This window comes from Pygocentrus nattereri, chromosome 12 (assembly GCF_015220715.1).
Source record: "Pygocentrus nattereri isolate fPygNat1 chromosome 12, fPygNat1.pri, whole genome shotgun sequence".
Lineage (NCBI taxonomy): Eukaryota > Metazoa > Chordata > Actinopteri > Characiformes > Serrasalmidae > Pygocentrus > Pygocentrus nattereri.
The window spans coordinates 36,200,214-36,222,902 of NC_051222.1; the positions used below are offsets into that span (position 1 = coordinate 36,200,214).

A 22,689-nucleotide genomic window follows, 5' to 3' on the forward strand; every position below is an offset into this window, starting at 1 on the left:
GACAGTACAGACACTAACCATATCTGCCACTGAATATGGCCAAATGTTTGTGGACACCTCTTTAGGAGTTCAAGTGTTTCATCTCCATTGACAAGCTGGCAGTTAGTATCCCAGTGACTTTAAACACTGTTATATAAATTCACCTCTGCCACAAGTCATTTTGTGAAGTTCCTGGACCATTAAGTCTGCCCCATTCTGTTAGTCTTTCAAACAAAGACTCATAATTGAAGATCTCAAAACTCAGTCTTACAGAGGAGCAGTGCACTGCATTAAAAACAGACATGACATTTGTAGTGCAAATCACTGCATGGGCTCAAATACTTCTGAAAACATACGCTGCCATCCAGGTGAAGTATTTTTCAGGGAAGGCCTTGATTATTTCAGCAAGACAATATCTAACCACATTCTGCATGTGTTACAACAGCATTGCTCCATATTAAGAGTCCAGGTGCTGAACTGACCTGCCTGCAGTCCAGACCGGTCACCACTGAAAACACTTTGCACATTATGGTCTCCATCACAATTTGCAAATGCTTACAGATTGAGTTTCATCACCTCTTCTTTTAACACCAATGGTAAACAGGCCCCTGTCCCAACCTTTTTGGAAAAGAGACTGCATTTAGATGTTTGTTCAACGTTGTTCAGACTGACAATAATATACAAAAACCTTTAGGAAAAAAGGCCAAAATCACAGCGTTTGGCAGACACTCTTACCCAGAATGGCTTCCAGTCTGATTATGTTGGAGAGGTAAGCTAATATAGTGTTAAGTGCTTTTTCAGAGATGTTTATTGGTAAAGGATGACTTGCTTGCCTGAGCAGGGAATCAAACCTCAGTCTGCCTAGTAGAGGACAGGTGCATTACCTGCTGTGCTATACAGATTGCAAGCAAAAGATGATGGGGATGCTTTTGTCACATATAGCTTGTCTTCAGCCAACATTGGGAATAGTGTAGTGGGTAACACTGCTGCCCTTCACTCAACACTCCTTGTTTTTATCCTCTGCTTTGACAGAACAAAGAATCCTAATATAGCATTAGTTATTTCTATAATGTGAGTAGAGTAAGTCATTCTGGATAGTGGTGCCTTCCAACAGATGCAGTAAGAGCATTGTAGGTTGTTTCTCCATTAAATAAATAAAAAAAAACTCTTCTGTGGGTTTGAACCTTGAGCCCTTGGTATAAGGGTCCAATGTAAACCAAGAGAGCTACCAACTGAAACTATGGGGAAAAGGAGAGTGTACACATAATAGATGAAAAACAAACCCAATCACATACTAATAAGGACTGTGGAAGGTAGGATGACTGCTGAAAAAGGGGAATGGGGAAAGACAATGGACTGAGGAAAGCCCCAAGATGGATAGTGCTATCATAAAATAATGCCAGCATCAACTCACTACACCACTGGAAAGAAAAGTGAAGGCAAAAGTAGAAGGAACAAAAGGCTGACAGGGGAAGACTGGCAGGCTCAAGAACAAAGCACATGAAAAAAGCAAAAACAAGTTTCCTAAACTAAGTAAAAGGTGGGAAAGAAGGAATTTATGAAAGCAAAGACACCAAGAAACAATCCCTGGGACTGGAAGAAAGTGGTATAGCAGAGGATTGAGAACTCCCCTTTGATTCATTACCTACTTTTTTATTTTTACCCTAGGAATGCTCAAACGGGGTTAGGTATAGTCCAGCAAAGAAAGGCCCAGGAGTAAACTCAAAGGGCCTTACCAAATTACTGACTAAGACTCATATAACACTCTGAAAAGAGAACCCAAGTCTGAGCGCAGAGGTCAGGGTTAGCTTCCCTTAAGTATGAGAGGTCCAGGTGATGGCAATGGCCCCTTATGGTGCCTTATGGTGGCTCTGTGCCTCACACATTCAATTCCATTCAACTGTGTCATTATACCAATACCGGTTTGTACAGCTTAATGAAAAACTGTATAACTGCATAACGTTCAAAACTGCATGAACGTAGAAGTATAGAGAGTTTAGAGCTTAAATGTTCAAATTTACAGAGTTCCAGTTAAAAGTGCAATGTTCATACAGTCCCATGAGCTGGTGGAGCTCAGTGTTTAGATATGCTGAGTAAACTGGTGGTATCAGGGTTTAGATCAGAAACAGTCCATATTATGTCTATGCATGTTCTGGTTGGTGTTGCTGGTGGGACCAGTTTTATAGCTTGCAGGTAGTAACTGTTCTTGAATCTACTGGATCTGGTTTGGTTGTTCTGGTACCTTTTCCCAGATGGCAGTGGCTTAAACATGGACTGGGGTCAGAGGGAATGTTGCTAGCTTTCCTCAGAGATCTATGGGTAGAAGTGGAGCTGCAGTGAAGTGCTGGGCAGTTTTGCCACCCTCTGCAGGGCCTTAGATTCAGCAGCAGTGGTGCTGGCAGGGCACCCCCAGCTGCTAACACTGAATCTTGATCTCTGTCCTTTTAATAACTCCTGCATGCACCTCTAGCTGGTCCACCTTCTCCATCAGAGAGCTAACTAGCTGGCAGCTTAGCACAAACACAGCCACTATCATTATCACTAGAGGTGGAAAAGGGGGTTAAACTAAACATGCCACACTCTGAGCAGACAAAACAACCAGCAGATGCCAAGATATTTCAGGTACTTACCGCATTTGGTCGATGTAGAAGTTTATAGCACAAAACGTTGCCGCAGTGACGCGCTCTCAGTCGCTTGCAGTGACGCACTCTTAGTCATCACAAATTAATTTTATCACAAATAGCTCATCAGCCAATCACACGGCCGCAACTCAGTGCATTTAGGCATGCAGAGGTGGTCAAGGCAACTTGCTGAAGTAATTTTTGTGAGAATTGCCATTAAATTTGAGTTCATATTGATAACTTGGATAACAAACCAAAACAACCATACTCATGAAAGTTTACAGAAGAGACAGCATATGATGAAGAAACCAACTTCAGTTTAAACTTTCGAGTTTTCTTTTTCACCTTAAATTGAGGTCTTTAAATTTGGTCAAAGAGAGAGCTGTGTCTTTTCCTTTGCTATGAGGAAAATGGTCAGTTCACCCAAGTTTCTCCAGTAAGGCTGACGTTTAAACAATGAGCAAGGGTTTATTCATGCTGCTGTTACTTCTCTTGTTTTTAGCTTATGGAGGTGAACTTAGTCTAAATGCTTCACTTGTCTTCCAAAATAAAATGAGCTGAGCGTCAGCCTATAGTTAGAGATGATGACTGTTGCTGTCTAACAAATTTACAACAGAAAATGAATCCATTCACATGAAATAGTGACCAGCTGTGTAGTCCCTTCTGCAGGCAGACACCTCCATGTTTCTTCCCCTTTGGGTCTCGAGTCCTTCTGAGTCATAAGACTGAAGTGCGAGTTACAGTCCAAGTCATAGTGTTCAAGTCAAAGTCGAGTCTCAAGTGTTTCTTGATTTTTGCTGAGTCGAGTTGGAAGTCTTTCAATTCTTGATTTGAGTCTGACTTGAATCCAAGTCCACACCACCGTAATGTGTAATAAAATATGTAAATACATGTAACATGTTCTACAGCTCATTGTTTATATAGCTCATTGTTTATCAATGACCTTAATTGTTTATACTGTTTGTTCATTAAAGATATAGCAGTGTAAATCAGAAGTGTATATATGCTTCATAATATCTGTTTATGATATAAAAAGGAGGAAATACTTGTGTAGTTTGTTTTTTACATGCATTTGTACACTAGGAAAACACAGGAAAAGTTTTGTTGTGTTGGTAATAGACATGTAGGAGACTGGGCTAAAAGTATGTTTCCTAGTTAAATAATTGATCAGTTTAGTAAGCTGCAGGCCCACATCTCAATATGATGGACTGGAGCTCAGTTATTGTTACAGAAGGTCAGGTATGTCAGGACCATCCTGTAAGAGGGTATTGGCATTTAATGAAATTTGTTAATTTCATTCAAAGCTGGTGGTGAATTGGATCAGGTGGTGGGGGAAGATGCCGGTCAGACCAGGCAAGCCCAAACGTATAGTGAGGGTTTGCAGGGAACGTCTGGCAGAAGAACCTGTCAGATTGATCTTCAACTCACACCTCCGTCAGAAGTTTGACCAGATATCGGGGGAGGTGGGGGACATTGACTCAGAATGGGCCATGTTCCGTTCCTCCATTGTTGAAGGGGCCATATGCCACACAATGCATCAAATCAGTCTGCATGCCCGTCGTCACAGAACGAAGCCTCTTCTGAAACTGATGCACAAGAAGTTTGCTGAAGACAAGTGGTTCAAGAACATGGATTACTGGAACCATGTCCTGTGGTCTGACGAGACCATGATGAACTTGTTTGGCTCAAATGGTGTCGAGCATGTGTGGCGGCGCCCTGGTGAGGAGTACCAAGACATCTTTTGCCTACAGTCAAGCATGGTGGCTCCATAAGTGCTGCCAGCACTGGGGAGCTGTGAATCATTGAGGGAAACATGAATTCCAACATGCAGAGCATGTTGGAATTCATGAAGCAGAGCATGATCCCCTTCCTTCGGAAACTGCATCACATGGCAGTTTTCCAACACAATAACGACCCCAAACACACCTCAAAGATGACAACTGCCTTGCTGAAGGTAAAGGTGCTGGACTGGCCGATTATGTCTCCAGACCCAAACCCAACTGAGCACCCGTGGGACATCCTCAAGCAGAAGGTGGAGGAATGCAAGGTGTCGAACATCCACCAGCTTTGTGATGTCATCATGGAGGAGTGGAAGAGGATTCCAGTAGCAACCTGTGCAGCTGTGGTGGATTCCAAGCCCAAGAGGGTTAAAGCAGTGCTAAATAATAATGGTGGTCACACAACATATTGACACTCATTTGGGCACGTTCATTGTGAGGTGGACTCGCTTGTGTTGCCAGCTATTTAGACATTAATGGCTGTGTTGAGTTCTTTTCAGAGGACAGTAAATCTGCACTGCTATACAAGCAAACACTGCTCAGCAAACAGCCCTGGGGGACCCCTGTGCTCACTGTTCTTGTGTTGGATGTGCGGCTGCCGACTCTGTTAGAAAGTGCTCTCGAAGCACTTCATCACGATTGGGGTGAGTGCAATGGGCCGACAGTCATTTAGGCAGGTCGCAATGCTTTTCTTTGGGAGGCATATGATGAGGGCAAACCCTGAGTGCATGCCCGGGGATGTTGTCTGGGCCAGCTACTCTCCGTGGGTTTATTCTCCAAGTTTCAGTGCACATCCACTGATGTCACAGCGACGTGTAAGCGACGTGTTCTGTGTGGTCTCCTTGGTTTGGGCGTGGTGGGATGTAAACAGCCAGAATAAACACAGCGCTTAACTCGGATAGAAGGGTCTGCACTTCACCATCAGCAGCTCTAAGTCAGCTGAACAGTGTTTTTCAACAGTCGTTACGTCTGAACTCCACCTGTTGTTCATGTAGATGCAGACACCGCCACCTTTGTTCTTCCCCGGTGCTGCCGTGACGTCCCTGCAGTGGACGGAGTGTGTTTCTAACTGGATCACTGAGTCCGCCGTGCTCTCAGAGAGCCAGGTTTCTGTGAGAATAAGAGCACAGCTCTCTCTGATCTCACACTGAGTTGTTATTCTGGTTCTCAGCTCATTTTCAAGGAAATGAACATTAGCTAACAATGGGATAGCTAGAGGTGACCGTGTAGCCCTAGCCTTTAGCCAAGCATGTAGCCCACCTCTCTTGCCCTGCTTCTGCTTTGGCCGCTCTGCTGCTCTGTGCTGCTGGACCTTGCCGGCTGGTGGTGGTGTAGAAAAGTGTAAAAGAAAGTTGAAGTCAGAAAGTCTAAAGGAAAGTTCATGATGAGCTTTACCGATCTCCAGGAGCACCTCTCTAGTGTACTAACTGTTCTGTAGGTATACTGTACATTTTTAAAAATAAATACTGAAGTTTAAATAAATAATAAACAGCATTGGTTGCAGGAGGAACACAAAGACGTCTTCCTCGGTGGGCACCATCATGATCTCCAAGATGCTCCATGTAGCTGAACAATAACTTCACCTTATTTAGAAGCTGCAGGTCATAAATACTCTGAGATGTTTAAGTAAATTCTCTTAATATGCAGCTGTCTTCATAATATAATAAGCTTTTTTCCTCAGTCAGGTCATCAAACCACACAGTTACTGAAAAAAATAAGAACTGATTAAATAAAATACAGATGTCGTTTTCATATCAACAACTAAAGTGTTTAACTTCTTAAGCAAGATGAAGATCTGGAAATATTTCATTTAATAATGTCATTAACTCATAAACTCCTCCAGGCTGCTGTGATGAGGTTATTGAGAACAGCTCCCCCTCTTCACTCTGGAATGGCTCATTACAGCTCCAGCTCCTTACTGGCTCCACACCTCCTTCATTACACACACCTGTAGTTATTTCAAGGAATAATTCAACCCCTTCATTAACTCCTGTGTTTACCCTGTTAGACTGTAACGTCTCTGTGTCGGTGGTCTGAGTGCTGAGCCTCTTTTCTTTGTTAGTCCTGTGGTTGAAAAGGTCTTTGCTTGCTGGTTGTTTGCTGTGAATCTTTCTTGTGCTTGCCTGCCTGTTGTTTGACTCCTGCCTGTGATGACTGAGGTTTGGGTTGACCCTATTAAAGCTTCTATGTATGTGTGTCTGGCCTACACGCCCCATACATTACGGAGTTTTCTAACAGTATCACTGTAGACTGAAGGGCCGGTCAATATAGATTTGAGATCATTGAAATACAAGATTTCAAAATGATTCTGAACTAAGACTTAAGAAAATTAATTAACCTTAAAACCTAAACATACAACTATCCTAAAAGCATTGGTGTTTCGGTTTTAGTACAGGTACAATAGAGTAAAATAAAGAATAGCACATAAAAAAACCACACATTGTAATCTTTAAAACATGAGAACAAAACTGTCCGAGGCTCTCGTCTTGATCTTGTCTTGTAATGTGACTGTAACTGCATATCAGAACAGCAGTGATATTGATAGTCTGAACCATGTAACTGCTCTTTGTTCATTGGAGTTGCACTGTTTTCATAAAAAGTCACTGGAAGATAAAGTGCTACCCAAAGCTCTTCCTCTAGATGGCAGTGTAGGACTGAGTGTTTTAGGATGGAGCTGTGAGAAGGTGAGAGTGCTGTCCAAGGTGCTGTTCTGAGCTCCTTACCTTTTGGTTTTAGCCAGTAAATCATGATGGGGATGATTTGTTTCAAACAGTAAATTATTAAAGCAGTGATGATTCCTAAACTCCTTCAGTCTCTCTACACCTTCTCTACCCATCCTCTGTCCAGAACGCTGACCTTAAAACTTAGGACGAGATGTACACAGCTCTTCAGCCCACAGCCAGGTCCTCTGATGATGTGCACCACACACTTTCAGTAAGTGTCTCCTCACAAATCCTCCCTCTAGATCTTTGAAGAACTCTTACCTCAGAAAGTAAATGGAGTCTTCATTTCTCCTCCTCTGCTTCATTCCCTCTTTCCCTCACACAGGCTGTTCAATCCAGCTCTCCTGATGACCCGTACACAGCTCTGGACCCTCAGTCCAGGTCTCCTGAGTACGACACTCTAGCTGTGCATTCTACACATTAAACTGTGATCCTCAGTAACAGAGAAGGTGATAAACTCCATATAGCGTGGATTTGAATGTCTGAGTCTGTATCAGTTCTTCATCTACAAAACATGATCTCAAAACATCCTGTCCTCTGACTGATAAACGTGCTTAGCTGCCTAGATACATAAAGCAGTATCCTCATATAGCGATTGACCTTGGTCACCTGTCCTACATCCCCAGAAGTTCTGCTTTAAGGTAATCAGTCAGGGCAGCACTGGTCATGCATGTACAGCTTGACCTGAAGATGCTGCATGTCCTCATAACCTTATATGGCCATATTAAGAGAAATCTGCTAAAGACTCATAACAACAGCGGTCAAACCTCCCCTTATTTGGTATCTCGTCAACACCTAGTTTAGGGTATAAAGCCCTCTGTAAGGGTGACCGACTCAGTGCGCACTCTCATCTCTTCACTCTCTGGTCTGTCACACTTTCACTTCCTAAATAAATACTATTACTTATTCAACACCTGTGATTTGTTCTGCTCTCAGGATTTCCATGACCGATTCAAAACTACAGATGTAATTTTGCATCTCTATTTTAATCATTATTCTGTGTAGATTTTTAAATAGTTTTTTTTTTTTACAATGATTTTTTTCCTTATGATGCCAAACATTTACATTAATGCCTCATATTGTAACCTTTTTTTTACTTTTAATAAATATCTACTAGAATGTGAAAAGCTTTTCCTACTTTGTAAATATAATCATATCTGTGTGATTTAGTGCAGAGTGTTTTCTCTATGTAGAGTATGAAATGCTAAGAGCTGAAATCATCCTGATATAAATGTTGTGTATCAGCTCTTATTCTCAGTATGTTGAGCTCAGTGTGAGGCTGTTAGTGATCTGCATTGTGTTCTCACCACATTCACATGCTGGGTGGAGCTCAGCTCTGCATCTCTGTCTGTTCATGATTTGTGCATTTTTGTTTAAAATCCTAAGTTCCTAAGTTTTAATAAAATGTTTGAAAAGAGTCACCAGTCTCTTTAGACTTTGTCCTCATAAAGCATGGTCTGCGGTTCACATGCACTAGGGTCTGCTGTTCACATGCTTTGTGGACTGTAGACTAAGCACCAAGCCCATAAAAGTGCTTGGACCCTGACCAAAACTCCTCCTGCCACGGTTTCTCAAAACCCCAACAGCACCCCTCTGCATTTTCCTTACCAAATACACGCTCCAGACCACGGGTAGATTTGAATTTGCCTGAGAAAAGTGCACCTTAGCTGGATACACGAGCAGCACAGAGACCCTCGGTGAAACCACCTTGGTGAATTTTATAGACATAGTCATTTTATTACTGTTTATCATCAAGGGATGCTTTCCTACTCCCTTTAACCAATGGGAGTGCATTATTTTTGGCCTGGTAAAGTGGGTCATGCCCCCTGGAGGAATTTTTACCTGCTTTTACCCCCCAAAATAGCTACCTAGGCAAATTTTATGGACATAGACGTTTTTTGCTGTTTTTCAATCTCGTTCAACTACAGCGCTTCTAGGCCAACCTCAGCGTGGTCCGCGGTGGACCCCCATAGCAAAATCTCGCCACCAAATTTAGAACCTTATTTCTCCGCCACAGAGCCACCTATCCTCACGGACCTGGTATCTTTCAAATCAGCCTGGTCTGCCCTTTTGATTGACACCAGCCCCATCCTCCATGTACTTCAAATGACTCATCAACAGATACCCTACCCAGCTCCATCCCGGAGATACCCAATACTCACCTTTTCCACACAATAGGCGCATGACCCAACTCATTTACCTGCTCTGCCCTGCCCTACCCTTTCCCTGGCCTTGCCCCACTCCAACTCCAGGGCAAGCAAAGTCCAACAACCCAGCACACAATCCAAACACTTATCGCCCACACTTAAGCACTCCCCTCAGATTATACCCCTTAATACGGCTGCTACAGAAAACCAGGCCACTGGAAGAACAGAAAAAACAAAGAATTTTTGAAGTTTTGGGATGAGGTAAAGCTTAGGATTAGGAGTAGCGCCAGGGTGAGGGTTAGGACTAGGCCAAGGGTTAGGTTTTGAAATTTGAGTATGTAAGTTTCTCTATAATGAACCATTTCATATTCCGTCATTTTTAAAATGATTATTATATTGAAACAATTTAGAGAGATTAAACACAAACTGACATTTTTTAATAAGCTATATTTGAAGATGAATAAATCTTGAATTGTCACAGTGCAGACATAAGAGATAAACAGGCACTAATGGTGTGATGGATGATCTGATGAATATGCAAATATAAAAAAACAGACTGAGTAGAGAGCTCATACCTGTAGATGGAAACCTGGAGAGAGGTGTGGATTGTGTCTGTACTGATGGAGGAGAATATGTGGAGGGAGAGACGGCAGGAGGGTCACCTAAAGAAAAGAAATAGACAATATAAAATTAATTCATCTTTCAGCATAAACATCTCACTGACCACACAGGACAAGTCGTCATATCTGTTTCTCCGTTTATTAAACACTGATATCAGTCTGAACCGTCGGTCACTCACCCTGTTCAACCAGTAATAGGATCTCTGTGTAAAGGTCAGGAAGTGGTTTAGGCCTCTTTACCCCACACCAGTATCTTCCTCCATCCTCTGGTCTCAGGTCAGTGATGGTGATGGTGAAGACTCTGGCTGCTGTGTCGTCATCCAGAGAGAATCTCTGATCTTCAGCAGATCCAGACTGTACTGGAATGACTTTAGTTCCCCATAAAGCAGAACATTCTCCTCTGCAGAGATACTTTATGGAGGTCTTATAGAGACCAATAGGAGCATCTAATCTGGACTGACTGTCCTCTGTGTCCAGTTACAGTAGTTCCAGCGCTGACTCCAGCTGTAAAAGAGAACATGTTGTATAAGGGAGTAATAAACTAACTCTGAGGCTGAGACGTCACTCAGGACTGTTTAGTCTGAAAAGCCTGTAGAACACGAGAGACTGAAACTCTACACAGAAACGTCTCACTAAGACAGTAACAGTGATGAATATGAGTGAGAGGAAGAGGAAGATTCTGTTCTTCATCAGTCACTGATCTAACACACTGTGTGTCTCTGAGTCTGTAAAGATCATCTTAAACTCAACACAGATGTGAGAGGAACAACTCACCAGGCGTCAGAGTGAAGATGATGATCCAGATGATGGTCATGATTCAAACACCTAACAGGTCAGTTACACACGACAAAGTGAGCTGTGTCCTTATACATGACGCTGACCACAAGAGCTTTAAGACTTCCTGAAGTGACAGAGGCCCAACCACCTCTCTCTCTCTCTCTCTCTCTCTCTCTCTCTCTCTCTCTCTCTCTCTCTCTCTCTGTGTCTCTCTCTCTCTCTTCCCCCCTCACTTGCCACCCCCAACCCTCTCTAGCCCATCTTGGAAACCACAGAATTTAACACCATCTTAGTCACCAGTCAGCCACTTCCTCCTGACTGCTTTTGTCATTGTGGGAAGAAAATTATGTTTATGATTCTAATAGTGAATAAAATCTGATTAATATAAAGAAATAATCTTATCCTCCTTTAACGAGGCTCATCATCAGGGGCAGTCGCAGTTTTTATTAAGACAGATGATGATTTCCTCCTGATACGCTACACACTCAAAAGGTACTGAACTGTCACTGGGGTGGAGGCCCTCCTGTCTCTGGGGTAGAACCATCAAGGGTAAAAGCAATGGTCCATAGACATCTGCCCTCATCCTACCACCCCAAGTTACCATGCCTGTAATGGGTCCCAGAACCTCCTCTTTTGTGGTGGCTGCTCTAGGTGCCTCCTCTGGGGTGGTAACTACAACTGGAGCTGACTCTCATATTTGGCTCCCTGGTTGGCTCCAGTTCCTGATCCTTGGACAGATCCCCTTCCGCTCCCAGGCTGGTTCATTTCTCCTTCTTGAGTCACTTCAGTTCATGTATCCTGGGCCACTCGAGTGCTTGACTCTGGTCTGACTCCATGTAGGGTTCCAGATCCTGCTGCTTACACACAGCTCCTATTTCAGTTCTCCAGGTTGCTCCAGTGCTGGACCTTGTGCGGCTCCCCTTCCTGATCCATTGTTTGCTTCCTGAGATGTTGGCTGTCCAGTGGTGATTCACTGCATAGCTCCTGTTCCGACTCCCTATCCTCATCAAGTGCTGGCTGCTTTAGCTGCTGTTTCTCCTGTGGGGGTTCCCTGTGCAGCTCCTGTGCCAGCTTTCAGAACAGCTGCTGCCCCAGAGGTGCGTCCTACCCTTTTTCAGTACTTTTAGGACCACTCTTACTGTGCTGGTTCCCAGAGCTGCTCTTTCTGTGAGAGGCCACTGGAGGGCTCCACAGCCAGCTTCCCTGTGTCCCACTCAGACAACCAAACTAATTTTATTATTATTATTATTATTATTATTATTATTATTACAGGACAATATAGCAAAATTCTAATCCATGTATTCAAGGCCTCCAGGAGCATCTTGTGGTCAGAGCCAAGTGCCCTGAAATTAAACTGAACTGGTGGTGGATTTCCAGGAACAGGGTTGGGTTCCTACTTACCAACTTAAACTATGTCCAGAAAAAAGACCCCCTTTGAAAGTCAGTAACTATAGGCAATAGTGATTCATCAAGTTAATCAGCATAACAGACTCCCATCATCATGAGTTCAGTTCTAAAAGTAGAAGCCTGAAAACATGAGCTACCGCTGCTGTTGTTCATCTCATACTTTCAGAGGAAATGACATCATTCACATTCAGACGTGGCCTCTGAGCTCCTGGCCAGGCTAAAGTCATGACATGTATGAATGCTGCAGGTCAAGCTTCACACTACAAACAGGCCCCAGGAACATACAGACACACATCCACTGTTTAAATACACAGATCCACTAGTTTAATGTTACTAATGTAAAAGTTATTCTTCAGGCCACACGGAGCTTCACAGACCAGCAGCACATGACACACGACTACAGAAAGCACAGATACACACTGACCAGCCACAACATCATGACCACCTCCGTGTTTCTCCGCTCACTGTCCACTTTATCAGCTCCACTTACTGTATAGCTGGACTTTGTAGTTCTACAGTTACAGACTGTAGTCCATCTGTTTCTCTGATACTGTTACCCTGTTCTTCAGTGGTCAGGACCCCCATGGACCCTCACAGAGCAGATACTATATGGGTGGTGCATCATTCTCAGCACTGCAATAACACTGACTTGATGGTGGTGTGTTATTGTCTGTTGTGCTGGTATGAGTGGATCAGACACAGCAGCACTGCTGGAGTTTTTACTCACTGTGTCCACTCACTGTCCACTCTATTAGACACTCCCACCTTGTCGGTCCACCTTGTAGATGTAAAGTCAGAGATGACAGCTCATCTGCTGCTGCACAGTTTGTGTTAGTCATCCTCTGGTCCTTCATCAGGGGTCACAGGACGCTGCCCACAGGATGTTGCCCACAGGATGTTGTCCCCACATGATGTTGCCCACAGGACATTTTTGGTTGGTGGCCTCCTGGCCTGTTCCTCGGGTTCTGTCCGGGCGGCCCGCTGGCCTGTTCCTCGGGGTCTGTCTGGGCGGCCCGCTGGCCTGTTCCTCGGGTTCTGTCTGGGCGGCCCGCTGACTTTTTCCTCAGCTTCTGTCCAGACGGCCCACTGGCCTGTTCCTCGGGTTCTGTCTAGGTGGCCCGCTGGCTTGTTCCTCAGCTTCTGTCCAGGTGGCCCAATGATGATTTATGCAGAATATCAGATCAAGTCCAAACTAGCTAGACGAACGTGCTAGCTTACATTTTGGATCTTGCAGAAGTTTAAGGTAAAGTTCATCTCTTGCTGCAGCTCAGACGACCACATATATTCTATAAGAGGAACGAGTGTATTAATAACTCTGGGAGTTTCATCTGTCTACTTATCTCTAACCACATCTAGTTCATTATCTCAGCGCCGTCTCTGTTCTCACCATTTCTCATCTGGACGTTGAAGAGGAGCCTCGTTACAGAACGGTAAGATGATTTCTTTACTTCAGAAGATTTTAGTAGTTTATAAAAAAGATACAGAGCAAATTTAGGTCTTTGTGTTTAAACGGATGTTTCAACCACTTCAGCTTCAAAGAAGTTCACGCTTTTTTCACCTCCTTTGTGGTGGTGCAGTGGTAGTGAGGTGTCTTTACGCTCATCTTGTATTTGTTATATTGTTATATTCATGTTTTTCTTTATATTTTTGTATCTGTTGTTAGGCCTTCTTTTCATGTGTGCTCTCTTGAGGGCCTCTCTCACCCCCTCCCTCAAGAGAGGGAGCTAATGTATAGAAGAAGCATGCAAATAGGATGAGAACAGTGTTTGTCGGGGGTATCTGATTGCATTAGAATAAGCTTTTCCAGATGTTTCCTTTTGGAGACATAGGGATGTGTGTGTTTCTAACCATGTTATGTATGTGCGTACATTCAGCATAAAAGCAGAGGCAGTTTGAAAAGTTAGAGGTCCTACATTTGGCTTTCGGGACTCTCACAGGGCTTTAACACATTATTTTGGAATAAAGTTGTTTAAATGTTTAAATCCAGATAGCGTCTACAGAGCTTCCATCTCCACACCTACACAAATGAGAATAAACAGTAGCACACATGCCTTACACCATTAGTGAGCGAGTTCCACCTCGGACAAACGTTAAATGTGATGAGCCGTGCTCCTTTATCTGCATTTGAGTCTCTTTGAGCCTGTGTTGGTGACCATACGCTGTTCACGTTAGGGGAATTCAGGAGAATCCTGGGTTTGAGTGGGTCACTCACTACATTATTAAAACAATTTCTACCTTCATTACAATCCAGTACATTTTACATATAAATACATAAATATTTCAAGTACTGCATGATATTATAGTTGTACGTTTCAAACCACAGGCATTAATGTGATGACATCACCCAGAATGGCTCCTCCTCTTCCTCTGGTCTTTCTCCTCATGACTGCTGGTGAGTCAGTGTTTGTTGTGGTTTGTGGTTTCTCTCAGAATCAGCTCAGTGGTGTAGAGTAGCTGCTGGAGTTGGAGAGGAGAGAAGTGAAGCTGTAAGCTGCAGTAACTCTGACTGTCTTATGGGCTCCAGACTCTGTAATCAGCTCTTTCATGCATCATATGTTTCAGGAGCTTTTGGAACAGAGTGGAGTGTGAAGTACAACCAACAGGAAATCTGTGCTTTAAAAGGATCCACAGTGTTTATGAACGCAACTTTTACTCACGCAGAAAATCTCACAGTGAATGAGACTTTCTGGACTATAGACCCAGTTCCAGGGTTGGAGCCGACTGATCTGAGTAAAGACCCAGATTATTCAGGCAGAGTCGAGTGTTTAACTGATGATCAGAAACACTTCTCCCTCAAACTGAGTGATGTGATGAAGAAGGATGAACATCAGTTCCGCTTCAGAATCATAACAAATCTAGGTAAAGAAAGATGGTGGGGTAAACCTGGAGTTCAGCTCAGAGTTACAGGTGAGTTAATCATCAGGATCTCAATGATCACACAGCCTTAGTGTTAGAGCAGTGTATCTTATTATTGAACACTCTGCCTCCTCTTGATTTACATCAGTCATTATATTAATGATTTTCCTTACAAAGTTGATCTTTCCTTAGCAGACCTGAGTTCCTAATTGGAGAAAAGGTGCTGTAAAATGAGACAAAACTCCGGAATTAAAATCAGATTTGCTTTTTGTGAAAAATCTTATCTTGACCTGTCAGATCATAAGTTAAGAGAGATAGATCAGAAATTTCTGTAATACAGCGTGATGTTTCTCCATTTACCTTAGAGCTCCATGTAGAAGCTCCTGAAGAAGTGACCGAGGGACAAACAGCAGATCTGACATGTAAGACCACCTGCAGTCTGACTGACCCAACATTCATCTGGTACAAAAATGGACGTCCTTTAACCACAAAGACCATCAAGAACAACCAGCTCCACCTGCAGACGGTCAGCAGTGAGGATGCAGGCAGTTATAGCTGTGCTGTAGGAGGATCTCAACACCTCCGCTCTACTGCTCACAGCCTCAGAGTCAGATGTGAGTGAAGCTCATTTTCTTTATATGTCGCGTGTTCAGAGACGTATAATCTGTATAATACGTATAATATAAATAAATAGACGTATAATAATAATGTTGCTTCACGCATGTCAGAATAGAGTCTCAAATCTTTAGTAGAGAATTTTAATGTCATTATTAGCTGCACCTTTTGAAGTTTGACATGACTAAATTGCATGTAGATCTTCATTCTGTTCTTCTGACTGAAGGTTCTGTTATAATGACAAGTAGGGGAGACCGGGTATGGTTATAACATGGGGAGAGTTGTAACACCACCAATTGCACCAATCACGGATAAGATAGGAATCATATGATCGTTCCTGTTTTAGCTCATTTCCTCCCTGGTCCCACATGGTGGTTGTCAAGGCTGGAAACAGGCGCATGCAGATTCTATAAAGAAAAAACAGATTTTGAGGTAAGAAAGTACATTTTTGAACCAAGACTATATTTTATTTAGTACTTATGCTATTGCAGATAAAACCATATGAATTATTACATTAAATTGTAGTTTCAGGCTAAATGCGATGCATTTTTCCCCTGCTAATTTCAAACCACTGTGCTAATACAGCTAGCTAAACAATGGCTGACAGGGTTGGGGTGGGTTGTAACACATCTTTAAGAAGTGTTACAACCATCCCGTTACGTACAACTAAGAAAACTTTCTTGATTTTAATAACTTTACAGAATGCCTAGGCAGTGCCTGCAAGTGTTTTAAAAAAAGCATCAGATAAGGTCACAAAGAAGGGCAAGTCAGTCAGATCAGTCGCGAAGGCACATGGGATCTGCCATGTAACACTGAGCAGATGCTGCAAATCACTGCAGAAGCTGAGAGACCAGGGATCCAGTGATCTTCCCAGTGTAGGTTACTGGAGCAGCAACAAAGTTTTCTCTGAGGTGCAGGAGACCGTGTTGGTTGACTATTTGACTCAGGCAACAGACCTGTATTATGGACTCACTCCACGTGAGGTAAGCATATGACAGGATAGTCACTGGAGATCAGAGAAGAATTGAATTGAATGGTGTCTACAACCCATTCGAGAAAATGGTGAACACCGCAAGTGATGCCTGGATGAAGATGAATCCTGCGAAGACGATGACAATATATGATATTTCAAGCATATTGTGAAGACTGCTCTGCCTGCAGCTGCAACACCCAAAAACATTCAAGCAGGTTTCCAATCCACAGGTATTTGGCCCTTCAATCCTGACATTTTTGAGGAGTGTGAGTATGCAGGCTCACAAGTCACCGACCATCCATACCCAGGTACATCATTGACATCTGGAGCTTTCCAGCTGCACTCTCCACCAACTCACCTGGGGAGTGCCTCTTTTCCTCACCTGGAAGAGGAAAAGAAGAAGAGGCAGGCTGAAATACTCACCGATACACCAGTGAAGCAAGCATTGATGGAAGAAGAACAGAGAAGAGGAAGCAAAAATGCAAGAAAGAGAATCTTAGGAAAGAATAAAGGCAAGTAAAAGAAAAAAGAAAGGCCCACCAAGAAAATGTCGAAAGCCAATACTGAGGATTCTGAGACCTCAGACGATGAAAACTTTTGTGTTGTCTGTATGGAGTGTGCCAAAGGGAGTGTGGGTAAAATGTGCCCTATGCAATCTCTGGGCCCACCAAGCCTGCACTCCAGGGTTACCAACATTTGTCACCATTGTGACTCTCATTAAGAATATACACACATAGACAGACACACACACACACACACACACACACACTGTCATTGTTTTTTATTTGACCTACATGTTCTTTATACAGGTACATTGTAGTAGAGTTTTCATTAAGCATACATATCGTTAAGGAAGTTTGTTCTAATACATTAATTTACACACACTCCTGAGTCAAACACAAAGTGGATTTGAGTTATGGTCAGTCACAGAGAGAGAGACGTTGTTCTGGATTGTTATTTTATTTCAATAAACCTTTTTGAAGCATATTGCATGATGTGGTCTCTGTTTTTCCTTCTTTTGTCTAATTGTTACAACTTACCCCTGCATGTGTTACCTACCCGGTAGTGGGGTAGGTTGTAACAAAGGAACACAGTGTATTTGACATCAACTCGCAAGGTATGTGATAATCTTGCAGAGGTTTGAATTGGTGCCGTTTGTAGTAAACAAATGTGTGTACTTTGTATAAATGTTTGAGAGCTCTAGCTCAAAAACTGAGTGAGTTACAGGTGCTAAAGCAGAAAGTGTTAAACCATACCCGGTCTCCCCTACATCTGAAACTGTGCTGAACCTGATGCTGCTGTACGCTGCAAACTAATAACTGCTGTTTACCTTTTCTGATTTCTGGCTTCAGGCTGTAGTTGCAACCACTTAAGATCACTTAACAATAAAACAAATGAACACCGAAAAAGCACCAATTAGAAGACAAGCTTTTCACACAAAGTTGGAAAGAGAACATTTTATTTGTTTGCTGCATAAATATCTGTTCCTAATAGAATTTTAGTTCATGCTCTTTCTCTGGCTGAACTTTTGTACGTTTTAAGTCTTGATTCTAAATTGAGTCATTAGTCAGTTAAATGGGCATCTGAGTTGAGACAGGAGTCAGTGAAGTGTTTGAGTCAAGTCAAAAGTCAATTTGACGGAATGTCCAGGCCGAGTTCTGAATTGGGTAAGTGCCCATCTGAGTTGAATCACAAGTCAACTAAACGTGTGTGAGTTAAGTCAGTTAAGCATGTATCCAAATCAAGTCTTAAGTCAGCCAAGTGCGAGTCTGAGTTGCGGTACGAGGCAGTTAAGTACACATCCGAGTCATGTCAGACACCTCATGAGTCAGTTAATGCGTGTCTGGGTCACGTGACGAGTCAGTCAAGTCACCATCTCCTGCTTTATGCTGTAATGAGGTTTATAAGACTGTGTTAGCCCAGAAGTCAGAAAGATCATAATCATTTTTATTTTGTCTGTTTCAGATCCTCCAAAGAACGTCTCAGTGTCAATCAGTCCCTCTGGTGAAATAGTGGAGGGCAGTTCAGTGACTCTGACCTGCAGCAGTGATGGAAACCCACCAGTGAAGAACTACACCTGGTTTAAAGAAGGTGGACCCTCACCTGTAGGATCTGGACGCAGTTACAGTCCTCTACAGAGTGGATCTTACTACTGCAAGGCTCAGAATCAGCATGGAGCTCAGAGATCAGATCTGGTGCCAGTCGATTTAAACGGTGAGACACAAAACTTCTGTGTCAAATTCCTGCATCTCATGATTAATAATCTCCTTAAAGTCATGATTAATTATTAAAGTCATTCATTGATTATGTTTTACTAATTATTGCAGTTTTATGGTTACATTTCTGATTATGAATGTGTTTGTTCTCTGCAGGTCACTCAGTGACTCTATTTGCAGCTGCTGGAGTCGGACTTTGTGGAGTTGCAGTTTTTCTCACTGTATTTTTCTGGAAAAGGTGAGAATTATGAAATACTTTAAATACAGTTACTATTATTATTTTACTGGTATGTTTGTGTGTCTTTTCTTTTTTTAAGAACTTCATTATCATAAATGATGAATAAAAAATGCAAATGTGTAATCTTAGTTATTTACAGAGTGTCTAAAGGAACATGGATAATATAGTAATATAACAATATCTAGTGCGCACCAAATTGGTGCCTAAAAAGAATACATAACATCCTTAAGTGCCTCCATATTATTTTAAGTGAATTTATTTAATTTTTGTGAGCAGGAGGAAAAGGCAGACCAGAGATATGAATGAACCGGACTATGTGGTGAGTTCTTACAGTATTCTGGATATCAGCCAGTCAGTGGTGGGTCCATTAACCCTCCTGTTGAATTGGTTAAAAATTTACCCATTTTCTGATCTATTCTCTAACTCCCTGTTCTGAAGAACACAAGACGCAGTACCAAGCCTCCTGATGACGACTCTTGCAGTGTTGATGACTATGAGAATATAACCGTGAGTTTCAAACAATAAAACGTATTACACTTTTTTTACACCACACTCCAACTACATTTGACAGAAGGGAGAAACCTGAAACCAAGAGCTGGTGCAGATTTTAGGACCTTAACATTAAATTAATGGTTTATCTATTTGCTGTTATTTTACTGGCCATTGTAAATACAGACATTTCCCAACACTACTTATACATTAGTCTAACTACTAAGTCTCCGCTTGCTATGATTATGTGGGATGGATTGCTCTACTGTCAGATATGAGTAATGACTAATCCTCAACCTCAAGTGCCTTCTTGCGGTTATACTACAGTTTCATGCTTGATTCTTAGAACTAAATTAAAACAATTTTGACACAAAAGACGGTTTAGCAAATGTTTATTTACACTGCATGAAGAAAAAACCATTACATATATTTGTTTCTGACCTGTTCTCTGTAGAAAGCAGGCCTCAGTGCCCCGCCTCCTGATGATGATACTTGCAGTGTTGATGACTATGAGAATATAACCGTGAGTTGCAAACAATAAAACGTATTACACTTTTTTACACCACACTCCAACTACATTTGACAGAAGGGAGACACCTGAAACCAAGAGCTGGTGCAGATTTTAGGACCTTTAAACGTTAAATGAATGGTTGATCTATTTGCTGTTATTTTACTGGCAACTGGAAATACAGTCATCTCCCAACACTACTTAAACATTAGTCTAACTACTAGTACTTTGCTTATGAGATGGAGTGCTGTACTGTGCGTTGTAAGTAATGACTAATCCTCAACCTCGAATGTCTCACTGCTGTTATACTACAGTTTCATGCTTGATTCTTATATCAAATTAAAACAGTTATAATAAAAATGGATTAGCAAAAGTTTATTTACACTGCATGAAAATATCTGTTCTAATGCACAAAGGCTATTAAAATAAATATTACAACACAAAGCTCAGTACACACTACACTGGAAACATCAAAAATAATGTGAACAAACTATGAACTTCAGCTGACAGCTTGAGGGAACTAGATATGTTACACATTTTAGAGCAATACCAGAAGCTCAGTGGATTAAAAACACACTACTACTGACTAAACCTTCCAACAGGTTAGTATCGTCCTTATAAACAGAAGAAAAGTCCTACAGCTCCCTGTTCTCCAACTCATTGATTAGTTCCTCCTCATCAGTTGTTGATCGGTTTTCCTGTGTTTGGAGCCGCATTTAAGGTGGAACACAAGCCGTTGACCTTGGCTGAAATAATGATTTGTATCTGATCTGTTCTGCAGAAAGCTGATCTCAGAGCCCCGTCTCCTGATGACGACTCATCCAGTGCTCAAGACTATGTGAATGTAATGGTAAGTTCCAAACATTTGACTAATTTTCTTCTGAATGCCCTTTTGTGATTGTTGACCTGCCAGGGGTTTTTGACTGTTCTTTGTCTCTGGCCTTTAAAATGTGTTGCCTGGTTTCATTTTGTCCTTTTTGTCTTTTGATCTTTCTGGATTTGACCACTGCCTGTTTTTCAACTTTGGGTTTTGCCAAGAAAGCCTCATACTTGTTTTTACTGCGAGCATCTGACTGATTTCGTTACATTACACAGTCTTTGAATGGTCACTAGAAATGAGCAAGATTAATCATCCATCCATCCAGAGTCTTTTACTGGGATTTCACCAGATTTGACCGGATTTTATTGATGGATTTTATGATGACTGAGACAAAAAAAAACAAAAACAAAACAAAAAAAAAAACATGGATTAGCAGTGAGGTACATTTGCACTTTGTAAAGAAACAAAGTTGCAGTCTAGTAAATTTGCAACTGCTGGATACAAACACTACTGAATCATAACACAATATTCAGGATTTCTACACTGGAAACTTGTTCATCAGACAAAAAATAAGAAACCAACAGCGTGAAGTGGAACATCACAGCAATTCAAGCTGTTTACTTTGGTAAAAAATACCTCCTGACCTGTTCTCCAACTCTCTGTTCTGCAGGACACAGGCCCCAGCACTCCACCTGCTGATGACTATGAGAATATACAAGTGAGTCCCAAACATTAGTGTTATTACACTGTTATTACACCAGTCTATCTACATTTTATAGAAGGGAGAAACTTGAACGCAAATAACAGATTTTAGTCATTTAAGATGAAGTGAATGATTTTTCTATTAGTCGTTTTTTTCAATGGTTACTGGAAGTGGTGGGGATTCGACCTTCAGGGTCTTGTTGTGCATATAGCACAAGCTGCTTAATACATTTCTGTAATGCAAACCATTCAAGATATTTACATTTGGGAACATTCATGAAGACAAAATATAAAACTACAAATGTGTCAGCAAAAAGCTCGAGACAACTAGTTACTCTGTGTGTCACATTTTAAAGCACGGCCGGTGAGTAATGTCCTTATAAACATTAGAGGAAGAGTCATACCACCCAGTGTTCTCCACCTCATGGATTAGTTTCTCCTCATCTGTTTTAAACCAGGTCTTCTGTGTTCCCTTTAAATACAGCAGGCTAGATAAAACATGACCCTTCTCTCCATCCTCAGGGCTCAGGCCTCAGTGCTCTGCCTCCGGATGACGACTCTTCCAGTGTTGATGACTATGAGAACATCCCAGTGAGTTCCAAACATCAGAATCTTATTACACTGTTATTACACAGCAGTCGGACCAGATCTCTCCAGCTTTGACAGAAGCGAGTAATGATCTCAGTACTTTAATATGAAGTGAATGTTTCATCCACTCCTCGTTTATTAACTGGTCATTGGGAATCGAAACGATTGAAACAGATTCTAACACTGCATCTACATTAATATGACTATGTAGCTACGCTTGCTATAATTATGCAACAGCACACAAGAGGCAGTGTGGTGCTGTGAGACGCCAGCACTGTTGAGCTGCAGTCGTAGGCCTGAGGCCACAGGCCGGTGTTTAGATCAGCACAGCGGTCCCAAAATCTCCCAGTACAGCCTGGTCTCGAGTGCACTGCTGTGATTACACCACAGATTATAGCAGTTTCATTCTTCATTTTTATTACAAGGATTTCAGGCAATTATGACATGAAAACAGATTAATAATAACATCTATTTACACTTTACCCAGAAACGGCTCTTATTTAGAGCTGCTGTATATTAATAATTCTAGATGAAGACATATTTACCATGTGTGTTATGGATTTTAGAGCAGTAGCTGGAGCTCCCGGCTGATTAAAACACGGCAGCACTGACTAAAACTTCCAGCAGGCTAG

General features: G+C 42.0%; 1 protein-coding gene and 1 long non-coding RNA gene across 2 annotated transcripts in view; both read right to left on the reverse strand.

Moving 5' to 3' along the window:
* The window catches only part of LOC108413944 (B-cell receptor CD22-like), a 164,061-nt gene that overhangs the window by 114,117 nt on the left and 27,255 nt on the right, over positions 1 to 22,689 (reverse strand). The gene's annotated exons all lie outside the window — the stretch shown is intronic.
* Positions 9,851 to 10,804, reverse strand: LOC119264739. The gene is made up of 3 exons (XR_005131174.1): positions 10,643 to 10,804; positions 10,048 to 10,372; positions 9,851 to 9,910 (listed from the first exon to the last, which is right to left on the reverse strand). It is a non-coding gene; the product is annotated as an uncharacterized LOC119264739 (long non-coding RNA).